Source organism: Arachis stenosperma, chromosome 3, assembly GCF_014773155.1.
Source record: "Arachis stenosperma cultivar V10309 chromosome 3, arast.V10309.gnm1.PFL2, whole genome shotgun sequence".
Taxonomy (NCBI): Eukaryota; Viridiplantae; Streptophyta; class Magnoliopsida; order Fabales; family Fabaceae; genus Arachis; species Arachis stenosperma.
Genome location: NC_080379.1, coordinates 87,425,641 through 87,433,364, shown reverse-complemented (window position 1 = coordinate 87,433,364; position 7,724 = coordinate 87,425,641). Strand labels below are relative to the sequence as shown.

Here is a 7,724-nt window from a genome sequence, read left to right as displayed (position 1 = left end):
TGCATTTTGCATTCCAGACAGACTTTGAGAAATCATATTGACTTGCTGAGTCAATATTTTGTTCTGAGCCAATATGGCATTCAGAGTATCAATCTCAACAACTCCTTTCTTCTGATTTGTCCCATTGTTCACAGGATTCCTTTCAGAAGTGTACATGAATTGGTTATTTGCAACCATTTCAATTAGTTCTTGAGCTTCTGCAGGCGTCTTCTTCAGATGAAGAGATCCTCCAGCAGAGCTATCCAAAGACATCTTGGACAGTTCAGAGAGACCATCATAGAAAATACCTATGATGCTCCATTCAGAAAGCATGTCAGAAGGACATTTTCTGATCAGTTGTTTGTATCTTTCCCAAGCTTCATAGAGGGATTCTCCATCCTTCTGTCTGAAGGTTTGGACTTCCACTCTAAGCTTACTCAATTTTTGAGGTGGGAAGAACTTTGCCAAGAAGGCATTGACTAGCTTTTCCCATGAGTCCAGGCTTTCTTTAGGTTGTGAGTCCAACCATGTCCTAGCTCTGTCTCTTACAGCAAAAGGGAATAGCATAAGTCTGTAGACCTCAGGGTCAACCCCATTAGTCTTGACAGTGTCACAGATTTGCAAGAATTCAGCTAAGAACTGATGAGGATCTTCCAATGGAAGTCCATGGAACTTGCAATTCTGTTTCATTAGAGAAACTAATTGAGGCTTAAGCTAAAAGTTGTTTGCTCCAATGGCAGGGATAGAGATGCTTCTCCCATAGAAGTCGGGAGTAAGTGCAGTAAAGTCACCCAGCACCTTCCTTGCATTGTTTGCATTGTTGTTGTTTTCGGCTGCCATGTCTTCTTCTTTGAAGATTTCTGTTAGGTCCTCTACAGAGAGTTGTGCCTTAGCTTCTCTTAGCTTTCGCTTCAAGGTCCTTTCAGGTTCAGGGTCAGCTTCAACAAGAATGTTTTTGTCTTTGTTCCTGCTCATATGAAAGAGAAGAGAACAAGAAAATGTGGAATCCTCTATGTCACAGTATAGAGATTCCTTGAGGTGTTAGAAAAGAAGGAAATTAGAAGGAAGAGGTAGAAGAATTCGAACTTAATCAGATAGAGTTTGAATTGTGCATTGAGAAGGAGTGGTACTCCATAAATAGAAGGATGTGAGAAGAGAGGAAGAAATTTTCGAAAATTAAGTGAAAGATTTTGAAAATATTTTGAAAAACTTTAATTGATTTTCGAAAACCAGGAGTGGGAAAGAAATCAAGTAATTTTTGAAAAAGATTTTGAAATTAGAATTTAAAAAGATATGATTGAAAAGATATGATTTGAAAACAATTTAAAAAGATTTGATTTTTAAAAATTAATGACTTGCCTAACAAGAAAAGATATGATTCAAACATTAAACCTCTCTCAACAGAAAAGGCAACATACTTGAAATGTTCAATCAAATCATTAATTGTTAGCAAGTATCTTTGAAAAAGGAAAGAAATTGATTTTGAAAAAGATTTGATTGAAAAGATATGATTTGAAAAAGATTTGATTTTGAAAAACTTTGAAAACTTGAAAAAAATCTGAATTAAAAACAGAATCTTCCCTCTTGTGCCATCCTGGCGTTAAACGCCCAGAATGGTGCACATTCTGGCGTTTAACGCCCAATGCACTACCTTTTTGGGCGTTAAACGCCCAACCAGGTACCCTGGCTGGTGTTTAAACGCCAGTCTTCCTTCTTCACTGGGCGTTTTGAACGCCCAGCTTTTTCTGTATAATTCCTCTGCTGCATGTACTGAATCTTCAGATCTCTGTATTATTGACTTGAAAATAGAATCAAGATCAAATAAACAAAGCATGCAAGACACCAAACTTAAAATGAGACACTGGACTCAACAAGAAACATAAAGTATTTTTGGTTTTATGGTTTTGTAAATTTTTTTTTTGGATTTTTCGAAAATTAAGTGGAAAAAGAAAATAAAGGTATCAAAATTCTTAATGAGAATTCCAGGAATCATGCAATGTTAGTCTAAAGCTTTAGTCTAAAGGAATTAGACATGGCTAGCCAAGCTTCAGCAGGACATTGCATTCAAGAGCTAAATTGATGAGAATCAATCAGCTTTGGTGATGATAAGATCATCACCTTGAAACACTAGAATTCACTCTTAAGAATTCTGAAAAATACCTAATCTAAGCAACAAGATGAACCGTCAGTTGTCCATACTCGAAACAATCCCCGGCAACGGCGCCAAAAACTTGGTGCACGAAATTGTGATCATCAATGGCGCCATCAACATGGTACGCTCATTGCAAGTGCACTGGGTCAATCCAAGTAATAAACCTTACGCGAGTAAGGGTCGATCCCACGGAGATTGTTGGTATGAAGCAAGCTATGGTCACCTTGTAAATCTTAGTCAGGCAGACTCAAATGGGTATGGGTGATATATGAATAAAACATAAAGATAAAGATAGAGATACTTATGTAATTCATTGGTAGGTATTTCAGATAAGCGTATGAAGATGCTTGGTCCCTTCCGTCTCTCTGCTTTCCTACTGTCTTCATCCAATCCTTCTTACTCCTTTCCATGGCAAGCTTATGCAAGGGTTTCACCATTGTTAGTGGCTACCTCCTATCCTCTCAGTGGAAATGTTCAACGCACCCTGTCACGGCACGGCTATCCATCTGTCGGTTCTCAATCAGGCCGGAATAGAATCCAGTGATTCTTTTGCGTCTGTCACTAACGCCCCACCCTCAGGAGTTTGAAGCACGTCACAGTCATTCAATCATTGAATCCTACTCAGAATACCACAGACAAGGTTAGACCTTCCGGATTCTCTTGAATGCCGCCATCAGTTCTTGCCTATACCACGAAGACTCTGATCTCACGGAATGGCTGGCTCGGTTGTCAGGCGAGCGCTCGGTTGTCAGGCGATCAACCATGCATCGTGTATCAGGAATCCAAGAGATATTCACCCAATCTAAGGTAGAACGGAGGTGGTTGTCAGTCACACGTTCATAGGTGAGAATGATGATGAGTATCACGGATCATCACATTCATCAAGTTGAAGAACAAGTGATATCTTGGAACAAGAACAAGTGGAATTGAATAGAAGAACAATAGTAATTGCATTAATACTCGAGGTACAGCAGAGCTCCACACCTTAATCTATGGTGTGTAGAAACTCCACCGTTGAAAATACATAAGAACAAGGTCTAGGCATGGCCGTGAGGCCAGCCTCCCAAAGAGGGTTCAATCATAAAAACATAATCAAAAGGTTCTCAGATTGAAAGATGAAAATACAATAGTAAAAGGTCCTACTTATAGGGAACTAGTAGCCTAAGGATTACAAAGATGAGTAAATGACATAAAAATCCACTTCCGGGCCCACTTGGTGTGTGCTTGGGCTGAGCAATGAAGCATTTTTCGTGTAGAGACTCTTCTTGGAGTTAAACGCCAGCTTTGGTGCCAGTTTGGGCGTTTAACTCCCATTCTTGTGCCAATTCCGGCGTTTAACGCTGGGAATTCTGAGGGTGACTTTGAACGCCGGTTTGGGCCATCAAATCTTGGGCAAAGTATAGACTATCATATATTGCTGGAAAGCCCAGGATGTCTACTTTCCAACGCCGTTGAGAGCGCGCCAATTGGGCTTCTGTAGCTCCAGAAAATCCACTTTGAGTGCAGGGAGGTCAGAATCCAACAGCATCTGCAGTCCTTTTCAGTCTCTGAATCAGATTTTTGCTCAGGTCCCTCAATTTCAGCCAGAAAATACCTGAAATCACAGAAAAACACACAAACTCATAGTAAAGTCCAGAAAAGTGAATTTTAACTAAATACTAATAAAAATATACTAAAAACTAACTAAATCATACTAAAAACAATGCCAAAAAGCGTACAAATTATCCGCTCATCAGAGATACAGAGAGATGCTAAGAAAATGTCCCTCTGAGATGTTTTCATAGTGGGTGCAATTAGACATCTTCTACTATGGGCTAACAGAAAAAGCTCAGATTTCTCTAGATCACTCAGCTGGTGGATCTATACATATGAGAAAAATAATTGAAGAAGCTCAAGAGCTTATTGATACAGTTGCCAGAAATCAGCATCTGTACCTAAGCAGTGAATATTCCATGAAAGAAGAAGCTAAAACAGTAACTGCTGAACTCAGTCCTGTAGATCAGGCTACTGAATTCAATCAGCAATTAGACTTTCTAACTCAGCAGCTAGCCGAATTCAAAGAAATACTACAGGAAACAAGAATGGCTAACAGGAATATGGAAGTACAGTTAAAGCAAACAAAAAAGCAATTGTCAAAACAAATAGCAGAAGAATGCCAAGCAGTTCAATTAAGAAGTGGGAAAACATTAAATACCTCACTTCAAAGCAGCAGGAAGCCAAGAAATGAACAAATGGCTACTCAAAATCCCTCTGAGGACAATCAGAGCCCAGAGAGGAATAAGGCTGGCGCTGAACGCCCAGACCATGCTCATTCCTGGCGTTCAACGCCAGAAACAAGCATGAATCCGGCGTTGAACGCCCAAAGGGAGCACAGTTCTGGCGTTCAGACGCCAGTAACAGATAAGGAGTTGGCGTCTAATGCCACTCCAGCTTCTACCACTGGCATTCAAACGCCAGTGTGGGATCAGTCACATACAAGTGCTGATAACAACCCTTCTAAAAAGGCTTCCCAACCCACTTCTGTAGGTAATAAACCTGCAGCAACTAAGGTTGAGGAATATAAAGCCAAAATGCCTTATCCTCAAAAACTCCGCCAAGCAGAACAGGATAAGCAATTTGCCCGCTTTGCAGACTATCTCAGGACTCTTGAAATAAGGATTCCGTTTGCAGAAGCACTTGAGCAAATACCCTCTTATGCTAAGTTCATGAAAGAGATCTTAAGTCATAAGAAGGATTGGAGAGAAACTGAAAAAGTTTACCTCACTGAAGAATGCAGTGCAGTCATTCTGAAAAGCTTACCTGAGAAGCTTAAAGACCCCGGGAGCTTTATGATACCATGCACATTAGAGGGTAATTGTACCAAGCAAGCTCTATGTGATCTTGGGGCAAGTATCAACCTAATACCTGCATCTATTATCACAAAGCTTGGTTTGACTGAAGAAGTCAAACCAACCCGAATATGTCTTCAACTTGCTGATGGCTCCATTAAATACCCATCAGGCATGATTGAAGACATGATTGTCAAGGTTGGGCCATTTGCCTTTCCTACTGACTTTGTGGTGCTGGAAATGGAGGAGCACAAGAGTGCAACTCTCATTCTAGGAAGACCTTTCCTAGCAACTGGCCGAACCCTCATTGACGTCCAAAAAGGGGAAGTAACCCGAGAGTCAATGAAGAGGAGTTCAAGTTGAATGTTGTCAAAGCTATGCAATATCCAGACACCCCAAATGACTGCATGAGTGTTGATATCATTGACTCGATGGTAAGAGAAGTCAATATGGCTGAGAGTCTCGAATCAGAGCTAGAGGACATCTTTAAAGATGTTCAGCCTGATTTGGAGGAATCAGAGAGAATAATAGAACCTCTGAAAATCCCTCAGGAAGAGGAGAAACCTCCTAAACCCGAGCTCAAACCATTACCACCATCCCTGAAATATGCGTTTCTGGGAGAAGGTGATACCTTTCCTGTAATCATAAGCTCTACCTTAGAGCCACAGGAAGAGGAAGCACTAATTCAAGTGCTAAGGACACACAAGACAGCTCTTGGGTGGTCCATCAGTGATCTTAAGGGCACTAGCCCAGCCAGATGCATGCACAAGATCCTATTGGAGGGTGACGCCAAGCCAGTGGTTCAACCACAAAGGCGGCTGAATCCAGCCATGAAGGAAGTGGTGCAGAAGGAGGTCACTAAATTACTAGAGGCTAGGATTATTTATCCTATTTCTGACAGCCCCTGGGTAAGCCCTGTCCAAGTTGTCCCTAAGAAAGGTGGCATGACAGTGGTTCACAATGAAAGAAATGAACTGGTTCCTACAAGAACAGTTACAGGGTGGCGTATGTGTATTGATTATAGAAAGCTCAATACAGCCACCAGAAAGGATCATTTTCCCTTACCATTCATAGACCAGATGCTAGAAAGACTAGCAGGTCATGAATACTACTGCTTCCTGGATGGATATTCAGGTTATAATCAAATTGCAGTAGATCCCCAGGATCAAGAGAAAACGGCATTCACATGCCCATCTGGAGTATTTGCATACAGAAGGATGCCATTTGGCCTGTGCAATGCACCTGCAACCTTTTAGAGATGCATGCTCTCAATTTTCTCTGATATGGTAGAAAAATTTTTGGAATTCTTCATGGATGACTTTTCAGTATTTGGAGACTCATTCAGCTCCTGTCTTGACCATCTAGCACTTGTTCTAAAGAGATGCCAAGAGACTAACCTGGTTTTAAACTGGGAAAAATGTCACTTTATGGTGACTGAAAGAATTGTCCTTGGGCACAAAATTTCGAACAAGGGAATAGAGGTGGATCAAGCTAAGGTGGAGGTAATTGAAAAATTACCACCACCTGCCAATGTTAAGGCAATCAGAAGCTTTCTGGGGCATGCAGGATTCTATAGGAGGTTTATAAAGGATTTTTCAAAAATCGCCAAACCTCTGAACAACCTGCTAGCTGCTGACACGCCATTTGTCTTTGATAAGGAGTGTCTGCAGGCATTTGAGACTCTGAAAGCTAAATTGGTCACAGCACCAATCATCTCTGCACCAAACTGGACATTGCCATTTGAACTAATGTGTGATGCCAGTGACCATGCCATTGGTGCAGTGTTGGGACAAAGGCATGGCAAGCTTCTGCACGTCATTTACTATGCCAGCCGTGTTCTAAATGACGCACAGAAGAACTATACAACCACAGAAAAAGAGCTACTTGCAATGGTTTACGCCATTGACAAATTCAGATCCTATTTAGTAGGATCAAAAGTGATTGTGTACACTGATCATGCTGCTCTTAAATATCTACTCACAAAGCAGGATTCAAAACCCAGACTTATAAGATGGGTGCTGCTTCTGCAAGAGTTTGATATAGAAATAAGAGACAGAAAAGGGATAGAGAATTAGGTAGCAGATCACCTGTCCCGAATAGAACCAGTAGAAGGGGCATCCCTCCCTCTTACTGAGATCTCTGAAAACTTTCCAGATGAGCAACTCTTTGCCATCCAGGAAGTGCCATGGTTTGCAGACATTGCAAACTATAAGGCAGTGAGATTCATACCCAAAGAATACAGTAGGCAGCAATCGAAGAAGCTGATCACGGATGCAAAGTATTATCTTTGGGATGAGTCGTATCTCTTTAAGAGATGTGCAGACGGAGTAATCCGTAGATGTGTGACTAAAGAAGAAGCGCAGAAGATCCTATGGCACTGCCATGGATCACTATATGGAGGACATTTTGGAAGTGAGCGAACAGCCACAAGAGTCCTCCAATATGGCTTCTACTGGCCTACTCTCTAGAAAGATTCCCGAGTGTTTGTACTTAATTGTGACAGTTGCCAAAGATCTGGCAATCTGCCTCACAGTTATGCCATGCCTCAACAAGGGATCTTGGAGATTGAGTTGTTTGATGTATGGGGTATTGACTTCATGGGACCTTTCCCACCATCATACTCAAACACTTATATTCTGGTGACAGTGGATTATGTATCCAAATGGGTGGAAGCTATTGCAACACCCACTAATGACACTAAGACAGTGTTAAAATTTCTCCAAAAACACATCTTCAGCAGATTTGGCACCCCTAGAGTACTAATC

The 7,724-nt window shown here is 41.2% G+C and overlaps 1 non-coding gene across 1 annotated transcript; it reads left to right on the top strand.

The window, feature by feature from the left end:
• Window positions 1-306: 306 nt before the first annotated feature.
• Window positions 307-414, top strand: LOC130971662 (small nucleolar RNA R71). The gene has a single exon (XR_009082872.1). It is a non-coding gene; the product is annotated as a small nucleolar RNA R71 (small nucleolar RNA).
• The last annotated feature ends 7,310 nt before the right edge of the window (window positions 415-7,724 follow it).